General features: G+C 42.4%; 1 protein-coding gene across 1 annotated transcript in view; it reads left to right on the forward strand.

Annotated features, from left to right (window-relative positions):
* Positions 1–17,826, forward strand: part of LOC146644518 (ERC protein 2) — a 169,770-nt gene extending 151,944 nt beyond the window's left edge. Inside the window, exon 17 of the mRNA XM_085393471.1 lies at positions 16,565–17,826. The gene's annotated coding sequence lies outside the window, so the exon portion shown is untranslated. The remainder of the gene's footprint in view (positions 1–16,564) is intronic.
* Positions 17,827–18,389: the final 563 nt, after the last annotated feature.

Here is an 18,389-nt window from a genome sequence, read left to right on the forward strand (position 1 = left end):
TATGGTACATTGACAAAAACATATACTTTTATTCACAGGATAAAACAGGTTTTTTGTATCACTAATTGCCCAGTACGATTACAGCATACAGTATTATTGTCACTGCTACATTTCTGTGATGCTACCAGAAATTATTTCCACTACTAATTAATTACCGTTGAGCTCAAAGGTCCTATTAATAAACGGTTAAGGAATGTGTATTTATGACGACGATTTGTGAGACTGGTAAACTTATGATACGTACGATGGTCTTTCGTTCTACACGGTGCATTTCAAGGTCCTGCACCCATCCGTCGGTAAACTGTACCTGGGCTTGTTGCAGTGACCTGAAGTTACTAAACTTCATGAGTGTGTGCACTCACTCCAAGAACCGTATAATTATAAATATGCATATAAATATGCTACGATGAGATAGCTGACTTCATCTAACTAGCAAATGTTGTCCAGGCTACGTTGGTGATACAGTTTTTTTTAATATGTATGATATTTTTGTCATGCGATTTTAAAGCCGGTCCTACAACCGCATCCAAGAATAACATGCAGCTTATCTCAGAACTGTCGGTGAAAATTATTCTTGGAGCTAGGTTTAATTGAGCTGCATTTTAAAGAGGTGCAATTTCACAATTTGTGTATATTTTCTAAGTTCACTATTTTGTCATGTGTTGAGAAAAACACAGATTTTAAAATTACATGGTCTAATATTTACATTTAGCATAACTGCAACATTATTTTTTCGTTTGTTTTTTTTAAAGACTCGAAAGGACTTGAAATTCAAAGTTTCAGACTTGTGACTTGACTCGGACTTTTACACCAGTGACTTGAGACTCGACTCTGACTTGCCTGACATTACTTGAGACTTGACTTGAGACTTGAGGATAAAGACTTGAGACTTACTTGAGACTTGCAAAACAATGACTTGGTCCCACCTCTGGTCTGTAGCGCCTGTGTGTGCCTGTGTGTGCCTGTGTGTGCCTGTGTGTGCCTGTGTGTGCCTGTGTGTGCCTGTGTGTGCCTGTGTGTGCCTGTGTGTGCGCATGCACGTGTGTGGGTAGTACTTATTTAATGCCGGTATTTTGGCGGCATGCCCAACCTCGCCACAGTTCTGCTCTGACTCTACTAAACACGCACAACCTGGACTCATTATACTCAGTAAACAAATAAGTCATTAATACCAGCCTGCAGGCACCGCTCACACAAATAGAAACATATAGAACATGTACATAATTGTGCACACACCAGCAACTACGCCCATGCCCTCCATGTCCAAGGCTCCTATTGGCTGTGGGCTTTGAGACTAGCGAGACTAATGATGTGGTCCCTGTATTCCTGCTTCCTGTCCTTCGCTGGAGGACTTCCTGTAGCAGAGTCATGTGTTCCTGATTACAGTCCACATCTGAGAGCCCTGGAGCAGGACAGTTTTTCTCCGATACGTATACACTCACACACCTACATACAGATACACATACTCTAGATATAGAATAACCTGCGTGCGTGCCGTCAGATATGTGATATTGTTCAGCAGGAGCACTGAGAGATCGTGCATCTGTGTTTACTTCTCTTCTCTTTAGGTTTCTCTGTCTGCTTCTGGTTTTTCTGCCCTCCCTCAGTTTGTAGCCAGGAGGCTGTTTGCTGTGATGAAGGGCTGTCTGGTGCTCCTGCACTTTACTCACTGCCCTGCAGCTCAGATTTGGCATTAGACCTCACAGCTGTGTGAGTGATCGGTGGGTTAGTTAGTTGTGTGTTTATCTGTGTGGGTGTAAACACAATAAACACAACACTGTAATTATCAAATCAATACAAACTTTTTTCCATGTGAAAACACACACAGAAGCTTGTGTGTGTTTTATCCCCAAAATTGGACGACTACCATATTCCAACGACCCTTTAGGGCAAAACTACGCTACAGTTTGCTCGTACCTGAGCAGCCGATACCCGTGTCCATTCATTTAAATCAAAGTACAGCCGTGGAAGATATTACACTACATCTCTGTACTTTTCAAAGACCTAAACTTATATGACAATGCAGTTACAGTGATTGTTACTGTCATTAACAATCTTGGTAACATTAATAAATCCGACTTTGAGTTTCCCTCCCACATTTGTCGGGGGGGGGTCAGCACAATCTGCTGGCAGTTCACTCTATTGCTGGAGAACAGTTTCCAAAATTATACAGAGTCACGTAAAAGAATTGCTTCAACAATCCAACAGTCTGTTCATGTGTAATTAGTACTTTTTTCATTTGATTCTCAGAAAGGTTTTTTACTGTCTTCATGGACCACCTTGCTGTTTTATAGCGACAGTTGGGTGTAAAGTTGTCACTCCTCATATGTGGTCTTTAAAAAGTGTGTTTGTGTGTGTGCATGTGTGTGGAGCCACTTTCCAAGGGGAAATTGTTAGCAAATAGCCTCCAACTGCTGGCCTTTTAGCTCTGCAAACACCGAAGGCCTCCCCCCGCATCCCCTTCACTCCACTCAACCACCACACCTCAAACACCCTCCCACTCTCTTAAAATTCACCTGCACAACAACCCCCGGGCTTCTCATCCTTCTACTGCTCCCCTCTCTTCCTTACTCCCCCTTTCTATCTTGCTTCTAGTCACTTAGACGTTTCCATACCTATTCATCATTCCCTCTCCCGCCCTGTCTGTGTCTCCTTCACACACAGAGAGTCATTCCTGAGTGGGTAAATAGAGTAAATTGGGGCTGACCCCCAGGGTTAGCAGAGGCCATGCTCTCTTTTCATGTCAAAGCCATCTGAAGGCTGATTGGTTGATTGCAGTGCTCTCCGCTTCCAAAAGGCTCCCTTGTGCTGCTCTAATTGCCCTATCATGTGCACATACACATTCACATACTTAACACACTTATGCACACAAGCATGCACATAGATGCAGATACACACACACACACACACACACACACACACACACACACATTCTTACAGCCAAATGACTTAATTGGTGTTAATTGCATAATGACAGTAGTGAATTGGACCGGGGTCAGAGGTGACATAGGTTTGAGTGGGTACGGTGATGGAGAAAGGATGTTGAGAAGATGTGCGAGGAAAGTTCACACTTCAAGAACAAAGCACAGCAAACTTCATTCCTGAGTAGATTCAAATAAAACAACACAAGACTACAGCAGATACCTGTGCAGACACAGTATGTGTCATTTAAGTAGATCGGTGTGATTTGATGGGAAAAAGAGTTTTTTTCAAACACAGGTAAGGTTGGAAAACATCTAATACATCTGGCAAGGTATTCCAGCAGCTGGAGCCAAAAAAGCTGAGTCCTGCTCCAGCAGCGTTTGCTTTGACTCTCAGAACTGTTAGTCTCAGAAGAACGGAGCCAGAACACTTAGCACTTCATACTAAGTGAAGTCAGACAGGTATTATGGAACAGCAGGGCTATGTAGGACCTTATAAACTGGAAGTTTAAATTTGCTGTCAATTATGTTACTATGTGGTAGCCAAAACAGGGATTTGAAAAATTCATTCTTTTTATCCCTCTGGCAGCAACATTAGTTCACCATGGCCTTTATACATTGACCAGTAAAGAGAGCGTTATAGTAGCGCAACAAGGAGAAAAATGCATGTATAGGTTTTTTGGTATGTGCTTGAGACTTTATAGCTTAGCTACAGAATGATACAAAAATAAAGCTTTTTGTTGAGCTTGCATGACACGAGCGGCTTATATTTTTGACCCCTGCAGTGCTTAAAGAAACAAGCTCCACCAAAGCTTTTACATGTTTCACGACACGTTCAGAAGAGAGAGCACAGAAACCTTGTTCTAGCTTTAGATAGGATGCTAGCCATTCTGGGACTGCACTACCTACTTGATATTCATTACAGCGACTAACTGAAGAAGAGAATACTGGAGACTGGCCAATATAGCAATATTAGTCTGTATTTCTTTTTCTTCACAACTCTAACACAAGCAATCCTTGATCTGATTGCAAAGTTGGCACACAGCAGCCTTTTGTGATGTAGCGGGATGCTCTATATGCGTAACACAAGGATTCAATTTGACTCAGCCCACATCTCTAAGTGTGTGTGTGAACGCGCTTAACTATAGCAGTGCAGTATGTGTGTGTGTGATTGCCCGGGCAGCTGAAAGGGGTCTATTGGTGAAAACGTTTAAGTCATCATCATTAGAGAGTTGTTGGTACAGAGCTATGTTTTACTGAAGGACGTAATTGGCCGTCATAGTGCTGTGTAATCTTCTCATATTCTATGAAAACAGTCAAAGCTATTGGCCATAATGGCCTGTTTAAGGTGGGACCTTCCCATGTTAAACATTCAGCATCCCAGCGCGATATGGATGGGGACTGAATGAAAAAGGGAGACGAATACCAGCAGTCATATGCTCTGCCTCTGTGCTGTACCATGCACACGTATTTCCCTTTATTTTATCTCATATAAAAATACTGAATGGTCACATGTGTATATATATATATATATATACACATATATATGTATATACTAATAGATTTTGAACCTGATTTTAAGTGGATTGGGTGATTTCAAAACCAGAGCTTTCTCAAATGGAAACAATGTTGCTCCTGAGACCACCCGGGATTAATTTCTCTTTGTGAAAATGTTATTGTGTGTATGTCTGTGTGCTTTTGTGTGCGTGCCTAGATTCTGCTGCAAGTAAATGAGTATAACCGTGCACACACAACTGTGTGTTTTTCTTCCAAGTGTGTTTGTGTGTCCTGGTGTGTGGGAATTACAGAATTCCCCCATCCTTCTGTTTATAGGAGGGAGTGAAAAGTGATGGAAGGTATGGAGAGGGCCCGTGATGACATAGCCTTATGTTCAGCCCTCTGGATGTGGGCCACTCTATATTGGATCTATCTATCACGAGGCTTCACTTGAAATCTGCATGCTTCCTATACCATTCGTAGCTTGATGTTCACTGTACATGTGTTAGTCTCATCAGTGTTTTACTCATATGGTACATGTCACGTTCATACTTGTAATGTCTGAATGTACTTTGTCATGCCTGTTGCATACCTGAAGTGTGTATTTGAGTGTATGAATCGACTGTCTCTGAGTGGTTTTTGAAGCACAGATGATAGATCTATGGTCTTCTCCTGGTTCTTCAAATAGACTTCCCCCAGGCTCATCTGGACACAAAAGGAGCTGTCACTCACTACATTTTTGATCTTACTGTGTGTTCATTCAAATATGTGAGCGTGTTGTTGGTAGTAGAGGGTTTGCATGTGAATGTGTAAAATGCCTTTATGTGTGGAGCTGTCACCTGTTCCTTCTGCTCTCTACAAGCCCATCTGTGAGCGAGCCTTTGATGTAGTCAACAGGAGATTCCTGCAGTGTGAAATAGCCCAGGCCAGATTTACTCAATGAAAGAGCAAGCCTTAACCACTGTTATTACACCCTTTTCTTAAACGTCACGCCATGTTTCTGTCTCTGTCTCTCTCTTGTTCTCTAGCTCTTAAACTGTCTGTGTTATTTGCTGCTTTTTACATATGCAATGACTGTACTTGTGTACAAGTGTACATAAATGTTGAACTGAAGTGAATTTTCTGGGAAATATTTAGTGCAGTGTCAAAAGTTTACCCTCCAGCATTTTTAAGACTCTACTCCTCCTAAGTACAAGAGAGAAAAAACTTAAGCTACGTTAAAACCTGCAGCCAATCAGGTTTAAACCGACTCCAAAAGCAACAATATCTAAAAAGCAAAATATCATTTTGTGTTTATTATTTATACAGCCAACTTTCATTGTCACGGGACATATCATACTGTACTGTAGTGCAGCAAAGCTCCAGGAATTCAATATCTATGGTGTGAACCAACATAAACTAGGATGTTTCATCTTTTTTTATAATTAACTGGAGAAAAGTTCAAAAGTGTCTAAGCCTTCGAAACAAAGGTTTTTAACAAAAGTCAAACTGTGTCATTCAGTGTCAAAATAATCAGAGATGGGTAAAAAAAAAAAGCTGATTCTCAGCCAGTGTCAAAAAGTCCTTCGCTGAAGCTGTTCTTAAAGACAAGCTGTGAAGAAGCTGATGTGGAATTAATCTGGGCTTGAATGCAGCTCATTGTCCTCTAGCACTGTTCCCACACTTGTAGGAAGAAACAGCATTCATGAATGTGACAAATGACACATTGCACTTGAAAATGACTCTTTGTAAGCCTAACAACAGAGACAGGGGAAGCATTAAGTCTTTCACACCCTCTCGCTCGTTCTCTCAGTGACTCTGAGAGTCTGACTTTAGCGTGTTATTTCACACAGGTGCTTAGGCGTGTCTGGCTGAGCTGTTGAACATGTGTCAGAGCCCAGGTGGAGAGAGACACAATGTAATTATCTCTGAAAAACACTGTGCACATAACAGAAACATTACACATATGTGTAATAGCAGTCAAACATATCTGTAATGCACCTCATGCTAATTTATTGTGTTAACCTTAAATATGGAGGCTAGGATCCAAATAACGAAAGTAAAAGAGATGGTGACAGAATTGCTCTTAGAGCAGAAGAGTAGAAATCAGAATTATGATGCAGACCTTACAGTATGTAGCAGAAATGATGCCAAGACATACAGCACCAGGGCACCTCAGGGAGCAAGCCTGTTTACTTAACCACCACCGGGCACATTTACAACTCAGCTGGCATGTGTAAGCATGCAAACGTCATCCTAGATAGCTATTGCATCTTACTCAAGATGCACATTCTTAAAGTGTAGATATACATTTAAATATTCAGGAGCTTATATTAAACATCAATCAATCCATTTTTCCTGCTTATCCAATTCAGGGTTGCTTGGAGACTGGAGCTTATCCCAGCTGTCATAGGGCGAAAGGCGAAGTACCCACTGGAAGAGTCTATTGCAGAGCTCTTTTGCTTCTTTCATTTTTCAGTCCAAGGGGGTTGCTGATGGGACAACATCCACAGACCTTGTTCTGTGCAGAATTTCATTTGGAAGTTTGGATTAAAACTAGTATGAGGAGCAGTGGTTAAGCAGTGGTTAAGTGGTTAAGATAGCATGAAGCAGCGGTCTCCAACCTTTTTTGCGCCACGGACCGGTTTATGCCCGACATTATTTTCATGGACCGGCCTTTAATGTGTCGCGGATAAATACAACAAAATAAAACTAGTACCGGTACCGAAAAAACACACCTGAAAAGACCCAGGAAAACCGAGTTAACGATAAAAACGATAACAAAATAACGCTGAAAACCGATAAAAACCCTGAAAACCACACATTTCACACCTGAGCCTCAACTCTCGCAGCCCGGTACCAAACGACCGAGGCCCGGGGGTTGGGGACCGCTGGCATAAAGTACACAGTCCTCTCTTTTCACTGTCGCTTCACAGTAGCTTACCAGCAGTGTCTGGATAAACAGAGAGTGAATTTTGAGTTACAGATGCATGGCACATACCTGTTTCATTATTATAACTTAGACTTTTAAATCCTCATATTGTCTTCAGCCAAATTTGGAATTCCCTTCACCACGAGATGGGGAGGGGTGTAGAATCACTTACATCAGCCAGACAAAACAGGATGCATGATTAGTTTGCAAAATTTGTTTCAGTGTTTATATGGACTTGAGTATTTGGAATCTGGGGGGGAATGGGAACCTATCTTTCAAGGTTTTGAGTGTCCAACTGCTTTAATATCAACTTATATTTTTAGCCCCAAGTGTTTAGGGCTAAGGGAAATAAAGAGCAAGAGGCAGTCCAAAACCAACGACTCACATCTCTGTTTTTTTGCTTTGCTTTTCTTTTCTTTTTTCATCCTGACATCTAGGTTTATGTTACAAATATTTTCCAAGTTGCCCCACCTTGAGTTATGCCACAGGACACCAAATCTACTATCCAATGTCAAAGTCTAGCTAGTATTTGGGTTGACTTTTCCTTTAACAAGGTAAGTGGAGTGAGACAGCTGTCACCTGTCATTACAGCCGACTGGCGGAGATATGTCAGATATGCCATTTAAACAGAACTACTCAAAGATGTGGGGTAAAGTGAGTGATGGTTGAAAGTCACAGTCTGTGACCTGAGAAAGCTCCTACTAAACATCAGCACATGACCTTGCTTGGGAGGCCCGAATTCTTTCAGCTTTAAGCCGATACTATTCCCAGCACAGCCCAGGCAAAATGGACCGACTTCACACACACACAAAACTACACAAAGCCGCATTTACCGACATTTCGCACAGCGAATTTGAAGAGTTATGGGAACTCTGCACACACTTTACTAAATCACTTTTTTCATTTAGTGTGAACTATCAGCAACTTTTATTTTTCGGTCCCGATATCAATAAGATTTTTGGGAAATCACGTCATGAGTTTGGTTATCTGAGTTGGAGGAGCCAAAATGAAAAGTGGTCCCTAACATAGCCGGCGCATCAATATTTCCACATCACAGAGTTTCATAGAGAGAATGAGAACAGGTTTACATACATTACAGTCCCAGTTCCACTCCATATCTTTCTTGGCTAATAAAACAAAAATAAGTATTTTCTAGCCAGTGCATTATAACCTGTTGCATGAATCCCACAGCACGGCTAAACGTTAGCACTGTCAGTGTCGATGGCTCTATCAGCGCTTATTTAATGGGTACAGGGTGTTTTCAGCAGTAAATATCATGAAACTGTGAGTCGTTATGTCAGAACAAATGAGGATTATTTACTCTCTATCTATGCACGGAGCCAAACATGTCACGTTCTACGATGCTTATTTATGATCTGCTGTATCTCCCTTTACGTTTCCCTGGCAGGGCTCCCACATCGTCGTACAGAGTGCTCCAAAAGGTCGTTAAAGGTTCAAGATGGCTGAAAAAGTATTATCTGCGTTTTTTTAAGTCATAGTGTAAAACCCCCTAAAAAGTGTTTCGGGGGTTTGCAGGCATTTTATAGTTCAAAGAGTCTGTGGAACCATAACTGGCTCAGATAACTGTTTATCACCTTAATGTGTTTGTTTCTGGTCTCCTGCCAGGGGCCCCTATAGTCTGTTTCACTGACACCCTCTCTCTGTCTTACTAGCAGTTACCCCACCTTTTTACTCCACTCTCAGGCTGCAAAGTACTCCTGACCAAAACCGTGTCCCTCACCTTTTTCCCATCAAACTTTGCTCCTTTTTCCAAATTGTCCTCTCTGGCTGTGAGACCCCTTCGTTTAGTCTAACTGCACCTATACACACAAACGCAACTAAAACTAAAACCACTCCCCTGCTGATATTCATATTTAATACTGGTATCATTCTAGATAGGAAGTAGTATAAATTGAGATTAATGTGTTATTATGATCTCTATCAAAACTATATTATTATTAAATGTGCACAGAATTAGCAGCTTGAAAAATCATCTTATTTTTTATTACCTTCACTCTTTCCCTTCACACACTGACACAGAGGTCACGCTGTGGAGATTGCTAGCAGACCACCAAGCTTTGAGAAAGCCTCCTTGTTTATCCCTAGTATGTATCCTATGTGTCTGTAGTGTCCTGGGGCTATACTGACCTCAGGAACAGAGTCATGATTGGTTCTTCCTGAGACTGGACTTAACCTGGTATTAAGTACTACAATGCAGCTGTGCTAGCACAAAGGCACTCAGTCCACTTGACATTAGCCTCGACTTTGTCACTCTGGTTTAAACTTGTTTTTGCACTTTTTCCATTTGAATGTTCACGAGTGAAGCAGGCAAAACCGTGGTTTGTGAGAAAAATGCACACGCCTATTAAACAGAGAGTGAACCACCAAACAGAATCAGTTACGCGCTCGCCCACACGGGGGGAAAATGAGCAGTTTTCATCACCAGACGAAAAGGTTCTAACACTCGTTCAACACAAATCACATCCATGTGAACTTGTCTACCTCAAACAGCTCCTGAATAGAAATTATGATCGGATTTTGTTTACACAACTGTTCCACACACACACACACACAGCTGCAGATTTATGTACACAGACACACACAAACCCAGATCTACATGCAGGTGCAGATACGCAGCCCTCCATTAAGGTAAGCCTGGTATTCCCTAAGAGCACATTGTGATCTCAGGGATCATATTTACTTATTGAGCTGATGTCAGTGACCCTAAGTAGATCTGACCAAACCATTTTAAATCCAAACCCTCATTTCTTTTGTCTCTCTGTCCAGCCACACATCTACACACAGAATTTAGAATTAGGTGGAAATGTTCAAAACCTTTTTGCTTTGTCACAGACGAAGAGTGATAATCCGCCATTTATTATTCATGCATGTTCCACCTGGTGAAGATGTATAAAATATTTCGTGTGGTCAACCATCTTCTGTCATGTCCGACCTGGTGTGAGGGCAAGTTAAGAGCAGAAACTGGACTGAACTGTGGGCCATAAAGAACATATGGAGAAACAGTGACTCTATGGGCAGTTAAAGAGAGGAAGCAACTAGCTGGGTCAGGAGTGAAAACTGATGGGTCAGTGGAGTTGATGTCATCTTGAGAAGACATCAAGAGGAGGGTGGAGCATTCGCAGCACCCTAGAAAACTACGTAAATAAACGCAGCATTATTCCTGTACCGTGTGTCATCACAAATGCAAATAAGGAAATGAAGTGATAATGATGGAAGGGAAATAGCACACTATTATTGCTTTATGTGCAGAGTAGGGCTTTCACTGTTTCTCTTCCTTCTTTTCCATCTTGCAGGCAAAGGTCTTGACACCAGCCCACTTTCTCTCTCCTGCCTTATAAAATACGATAATTACCACATAAAGTCATACGTGTTTTTTCTGGTTGCATTTGAGTGGGTTGAACCTAAAAATGCAACTGTAAGTAAGTAAGTAAGTAAAATGTATTTATATAGCACATTTCACAGATAAAAATCACAAAGTGCTTCACAATAAGATCAGCCGTCCAAGTTAAAATTAATTAAAAGCCCGTTTGTATAAAAATGTCTTCAGCTGCTTTTTAAAGGAGTCAGTAGAGTCAGCGTAAAGACAACGGCAGAGCGTCCCACAGCCTCGGTGCCTGAAAAGCCCCACGTGTTTTAAACCTGGTACGTGGGACCACCAGTAGCCTCTGTTCCACACACACAGCCATGCATAGTTACTGATACAGCTGTAGCTACGTAGCCCTAATTTAAGGCAAACCTGTGTCTTCCATTTTACAAAGACTAAAAGAAACAAACCATTAAACTCTAGACTTGTCTCTGTAAACTGCATGCATTTTCAATTTACCTCAATGCCACCATGCACCTACCGCCATCCCACCCTCCTCCTTCCCGGACCCCCACACCAAGCTCTCTGCCTCTCTCTCACACCAGCATGAGTGAGCACTACAACTAGACTTGCATCCACTTTGGTTTTTTTGCAAATGGGGGTGAGAGGCTGTTACCGTGTCAGTCGGCATGGCCTATTATCGGACCATCAGGCTACCCTCAGATTCTCTTTCCAGATGGAGGTGAGATAGGGCTTCAGAGGCCCAGACCCCTGCAAACACTGAGATCATGGAGGCCTCTCCTGATCTCCTACCTGATGCAGATTCTTTAATGTGGGCTCAGGTTTCACTCGTCTCCCCTGCCTGGCTGGGCCTGTGCTGCTTTCAAGATGCAGGCATGTTCAGGCCTCTTAGGCCCTGGTTCTGATGGCCCGCCTCTGCTCCATGTCAAGGTCAAGCTCCGGGTCAAGGTGTTGTTATGAGACGGAAGTAGCTTTCGCGCACTAGCCTCAGTATGAAAGCAGGTACAGTAGTGGGTTGCATACACAGAGTTTGACAACCATGCAGCTGGCCCACAGTAGAACTCACACATTTCTCACACTAACATAAACACTGCCACTCACACTGTGCTTAGAGAGGAGAGGGCAGGAGGATGAATCATAGGGGAAAAGCTCAGAGATTAGTTAGAGATCAAAAAGACTAGGAGCTGAGAGATAGAATCCCATCCAGTTCTTACTGTTGTTGCACAAACCTGTTTTTTGAACTTGCATGAACATAATGCGCTGTTTTATGTACATAGTTTCTTTTTTACTGTAGGGCTTTTTAAATGATTGATGAATATGTTAGCAAGTCCCACCGGTAACCCTTTTGCAGCATGTGCTGCTCTTTTTAATGCAAGAATGCCTGCATACTTGTCTGTGTGTGAATATGTCAAAACAACCTTCGCATTAGGAACAGCTCCTGCAGATTCTACCCGTATCTTTAGTACGCTGGCACACCTTGGCTGGACCCAACTCACCACCATTCCACACAGAGCCTTCCATCATTCCTTACCGGATTAGAGACAGAAAAACATAAAGGGAGGGAGAGAGTTGGAGGGGAGGACTGCTCTTTTACGTTCTGGAGCTGGCATAGTTTTAACTGTAATTTCTGCTGAAATGATAGAAGTCTTGAAATTGCTACTATGTTCTCCTTCTCTCTCTTTGCCTGTGCTTATTTCAACCTGATCTCAATTTGAAAAGACGCAAACAGCCGGAGCAAGCAAGCGAAGCGGTGTTTGAGCAAGAGGAAAGTTCAGAAAAAGCACATGTGAGGCATACACGCTGTCCGACTCACTTACAGATGCACGCTGCCTCTCCATGGGACTTTAATGAGTTTGATACATGAGATATATTTTTTTCAACAACAGTCAACTCCACCTAGTGGTGTTTGTACTGAACAGATTTCTGGCTGCAGTGAGGAATGGACTGTTATGAAGGAAACAGTACACCAGCAATTGTTTATCTGCACTGAGTCACTTTGCCCTGAGATTGCCAGGGAAGGGAGGATCGATACTAAGGTTGTGGATACGACTCCCACAAAAGCTACAAACTCCGCAGACGCCTCTGAGATCTGGCCGAGCGCCTTTGTGGCACAAGCCGCCCATTGCTAGAGACTGTTAGTGGGTCTGCTCTGCACCTCTTGGCCTGGCATCTGTGGGGCTTGCTCACACTTGCTTTCACCCAGCATGTGTTTGCTCAGATGAAGGAAATTATGTAATTAGCCTGTGAGGGATTGTTTTCTTTTACTCTTTACCCCCCTCTCTCCCACTCCCTGCATTTACCCTTGTGTCTCTCTTTCCCTCCATCTTTTTTTTGTGCACTCACCCTGTCTCTCAGTCCTGTGACAGCAGGAGATGGTTCCAATTTAACCCAAGCCACACCCTGGCTCTCCTCCTCCGTTAATTGCCAGAGACCATCAGTGGAAGAAAATGAACACTTGTCACACAGATCCATCTAAGCTGTTGAAGAGCAGCTTTGTTAAACATCAAAGCGAGAGAGAGATGTAATAGGGAGTGGACGCAGAAGCTTTGGATGTGTGGGGGACTGTGTCTGGCTGAGTTAGACTGGGATGTGTGCTGGGAGATGGGTTCAGGGGTACACACAGGCAGTATCGGGGGAGGGAAACCTGGCATTTTGCTCTCTAATTCCAGCCGGCCTGGAGGCCTGGAGCGCTAAGAAGGGCCTCACTGTTGCTCTCTGCATCAGCCAGGTATTGCTTACATAAAAAGCAAGTGAAAACAGCTGTAGGGATAATTAGCTTGATTCTCCATTACATGCCATGAGGGCCAATAACTAAAAAATGGAGTTTTGTTTGGGTTAGAGCTGCAGCCCAACCAGGAGGAAGTTGTAAAAGTCAGGCAGAGAAAAGAAAGAAAGAAAGAAAGAAAGAAAGAAAGAAAGAAAGAAGGGGGGGTCGAGGGAAGAAGGAGCAAGCTCTTGAAGCAATTGTTGAGAGGAGATACTTTCTCTTCCTGACCACATTTGAAAAGGCTACAGTTCTAGGATGATGGGATGGCCATGTGATCTCAATCGTTTGCTTTATTTTTTCCTCCTTTTTTAGTGCTTTTGGTTCACAGCATTGTGTGACATCAGATTGGTGCTTTCAGACTCCCCCACTTTACAGTTTCACTTTTTGCACCTTAAGCATTTCCTGGGATCGGACCTTTCTTTCTTTTTTGTTTGTTTGTTTTTACCATCATGGAGCATATCTAGTCACCACTAGTGCAAGGCTCTGATATATGATAAGAGATTTCCTGGCAGCAGTTTCAAGACATGAATGGTCACATACTATGTCAGGATTTACAGATTTCCTCATGACTATTAAGACAGGAAGAAAATCCCCACCCACTATGCTTGTATTTCACCCTAAATAGCTTCATCATCATACAACCAACTGACTTGCTTTATGTCTCCCCTCTCTGTAGACTGAGCTGGGGGGGGGGTCTTTGTACTGGTAATTGAATTTAGTGTGTTTCTTTTTTCTCAGGAGTGATAGGACACCAACCACAGGGGTAATTCCAAGTGAAAGAGCAGCACTCTAACACTGGTGGTCCAAACCTCTGCAAGGATCCATTTAACAACAAGTTTATATAAGTAGCACTTAAAGACAAGAAGGAGTTCAGCCGCTTGCATTCAGACTCTGGGATTCATATCCAGTCCTCATGACGGACTAGTAGATAACAAAGCAGAATATCCGCCTCCTGAATCATTTCTACACAATGTTTCTATAAAAACAGGCGGTGTATTTAGTCATTCATTCATTTATTTATTTACTTACCTCCTTAACCTGAAATAAACATCAGATGTTGCTAATTTTGGTACTAATCATTTACACACACGTACCCATCGTCAAGGAAGCCAGGAGTGGAGGGGTGGGGATGAAAGTTACATGGGGACAAGGAATGGCTGTTTGGAGTTTGAGACCTTTATAAAGCAAATTCATGTTTAGTATTAGTACTTTCATTTTTTCCTCCTAGTAATGATGGCAGGGAATCGGATGTGTTGGATGAGTTGTTAACGTTTGGTTATCAGTAGTTGCTCTTTGAAGATTCGGGTCAGTGTTTGCATATTATTCTGCAGTTTATCACATTCCAACACTTTTACCGTTTTCATTTTGCCAGACCGTTACACAAAACCATTTTCTCTTCCTGCACATGTCTTTGCCACTTTCTGGCAAACATCAAATTCTCAGCTCATCCTGCTTTTTTTCCTTTTTTTGCATTACTGCATAAGGAAATATCTGCAAGTTGTTTCTGTTACACATCATTCAAGCAATGGAAGAACATCTGCTGGAACAAGTAATTTAAGGGGCATATAAAGAGCAACTATAGACTCGGTGACAGTTACTACCTCACTAAGCTGAAATGCAGTGAACACGCAGGTGACTTTTCTTTGGGTGGATTTAGCTGTAAAAAAAGAAACTTTGTCCTTTTGGCACAAAAGGCTTTAAGCGCCCTGTCAGAGCCATCTGAGCTCACTCAATTATCCCACGCGTGGTCCTGTCTGACACAATATGCTTTGCTTTATCACATTCATAAAGCTGCAAAAAAAAGAAATGAAGAAGTCGTGACCACAAAGGCAACACTTCAAATAAGGAACAAAAAGTTTCGTATGATTTTAACACTCTGTCACAACATGCTGACATGTTAAATAATCACAGGTCGATAAGCATACACACATTCATGACCACATAGCAACACACTTCCTCATTAACAGCATGAACGCAGGCGTCGCATGTGAGTTTGTGTAGTGAATGCGTCTGTTGTCTGGAGGTAGTGAGGTGCTGACAGAGAAGAAAGAGGAGCAGTCTTCAAACACATCCACGGGCAGGTCGTGCGCTCCGTTATGCCCTGCCGGGGGCCATATTTGTTGATTCTTGGGCTTCCAAATCATTAATTTAAGTGCAAAGAAACCTGAGAATGGCCTCGAACCCACCTAGGCAAATTCTCACATACACACACATGCACATATTTATTTGGTAAAACTTACATCCAAGAACAGCTACGTGTACACATGCTCACATACACACCCTGCATTGCATAACAAATGATTTCACTTTAATTGCCATTCCTGTTTATTTACTTCTGCCTGTAATGGATGGTCCTTTTTTTTTTTTTTGCTGAGCAGCCAATCACAGTGAGGCAGAAAAAGTGTGAGCTGCCCAGCAAATCTGGAACAATTACTTGTAATTTGACATTTCTCTTCATACGCAGCATACACCAACCCAGGATGCGACAGTTAATTACCATTAATTGCAACTTAAGTGTTTTGGGATCTTTATGTATTTACCTGTGCATATGTCTAAGTTTGTCTTGAAGTTCCTTCACTATGCCTCCCTGATGACTGATGATAATGTCTTCAGTGATTGGTGGTTATTTTCGGGCCTGTTTGCTCAGCCAATGAGGCGCCCCCAGCGTACCAGACATACATCATTGTTTCACAGCCCTCAGGAAAGAAGTGAGTTGTTACTGACTGCTGTGCGGCCTGAGTAACAGACACATTCCAATAGGGGTTTTTTCTTTTTATTAATGAGCACTTGATGTTTGAGTTGCTGCCAGCTGCATTTAGGGAATTCTTAAGGAGCTCTGGAGACTTGCCAGACAGTTACAGGAAGAAAATGGTCAAGCTATAGCGTAAAAAACACGAAATGTCCACACTGGACTATTGTCTGCGGTCTGTTTGTCCAGCAACGTGATGTAACCTCTTTGGAGATCACCGTAGAAATTAAAAACAACCTAACGTCACCGACTAGAAAATGCATTTTCACACACCTATGTGACACAGAGAGTTTAGCTTTTGTTTGTTTTGTTTGTTGTATTCTTTGCATTTTACATGTTTTACTCACTTTGTTCTCAATGTTTCTTCTCACAGCTCGTGGAATCAGATACCAGGCATCAGCTACAAGAACACAGATACACCGGCTCATATATCCTTCACCATCGAGACCACCAGACCTGATTAAACACAGATATAAATGCACACTCAAGCACCCACCATTGCACTTGGATTCTGGTGAAGTTTTCAGATGGGCAGAAATGAGTTATTCTAGCAACTGGTATGCAGTGGCCCACAGAAGACCTGGGAACACTGTGTGTGCACCTCATCAGAACATCTGGCATCAGTGTGGCAAGCGGTCCACTGCCTTCATTTCTCCAGCTTTCTTCAGTTGGAAGCTGGATTTATTTTACAGTACCGTGGTGCTACAGAGTCCTGGCTTCTCATCAACCGTCCCCCAAACAACTGTTGACTATGAGTGCGGCCGAGCTGAGCCAGAGGAACTCATGCCAGCTCTAGACTCTTTTATGGTAGCACGAAAAGTATTCACGTTTGCAGCTAAATATCAGACTTGTGTAAATATGACAACACGGACCTTGTAATCCATAATCCACAGAGACCTTCTCAATGTATTGTGCCAAAGGAGATATCTGCTGAGATACATCACTGAAATGACACTGCAACTGAGTGCTTTGTAAAACCACCCTTGCCCATCTCCCATTTCCTGCAGAGAGATCACCACAAAATGTTTGATGATTAGCTTCCTTCTTTTCCAAGAATAGGGTCCTTAGTTAACTGGGAGGAAAACACAGCTGACCTCAAAGCAGCCAACTTATTATAAGAAAAGTCTGCATACATTTCTCCTTGTGTTCGCCTTGCCTCCCCTTCATTGTTTAATGAACCACTTTCATGTTCTGTTTGATTTTCTACAGCTGAAACTATTTGAGTGCCACTTTTCTTCTTCTTTTTTAAATATCACAGATTCATGTGACTTATTGTTCTGATTTCAACGAGTGGTGTATTATGTTACTGTCTACTGATCTGTGAATCTGAGTGACTAATCTGATTATAATCAAGTGTCTTGCATTAATACTTTTTTTCACTGTACTGGAGCTTGACCTGATGTGATGACAATGTACAATTGCAGTTTAATTTAGCAGCATAGTGGTGTTTTCATTTGGTTGTTACCTAATATGTACAGTTTTTGTAGTGTGTGTGTGCGTGCGCGTGTGTGTGGTTTTGTGCTACACTGTCTTCATGTGATGATATGAACGTTTGGGGGTAACAGCAGTCGCCCTTGACTTCTTCCACAGTGGTTTGCAGTGATCAGCCTGTTTCTGTTGTTTGAATAAAATATTGGTTTCACAAGAACTGTGCAAACTGTGCGTGCTTCATCAGGGAGACCGCAGCGTGAGCACTGATGCTGGGGTTGCTGATAAATGTGAGTGCAACGACGAGTATTTTTCACAAGTTTAAAGTTGCCCCCCCACTAATGGCATCTACAACAATACTTTCTTGCACTGCCCGAGAAAGATTTTTTTTTTTTTCCTTTTTTTCGGTTTTCATGGTCGACCAATTCTCTCTCTCTCCCTCATAAACTCAGCCAGATGTTGCCCTTTTTTATCCTAGGGGGACTTGTGGGGAGGTAGGGGTAGTGAGGCATGGTGGTGCTGGGTAGTGGTGGGGGTGGCTAAGGATGTTTTAAAGTGTTCTCTGACACAGTCAGAAGTCTCCAGCATTCAACATGGTAACGCTGTGAGCCAAAATGCCCAGGACTCAATGCTGTCACAGCTATGAGGACACAACACTATTACAGTCCTACACTGTGTGAAAACAGCCAAAATCCTGTCTGGCAAAGATAAGCATTGTTAATATTAAGTCTCAATATATAATAAGATTCAGCTTTCAGTTACACAGTGTG

Source organism: Rhamphochromis longiceps, linkage group LG20 (assembly GCF_057381845.1).
Source record: "Rhamphochromis longiceps isolate RC_006_pf linkage group LG20, R_longiceps_female_GT1.1, whole genome shotgun sequence".
Taxonomy (NCBI): domain Eukaryota; kingdom Metazoa; phylum Chordata; class Actinopteri; order Cichliformes; family Cichlidae; genus Rhamphochromis; species Rhamphochromis longiceps.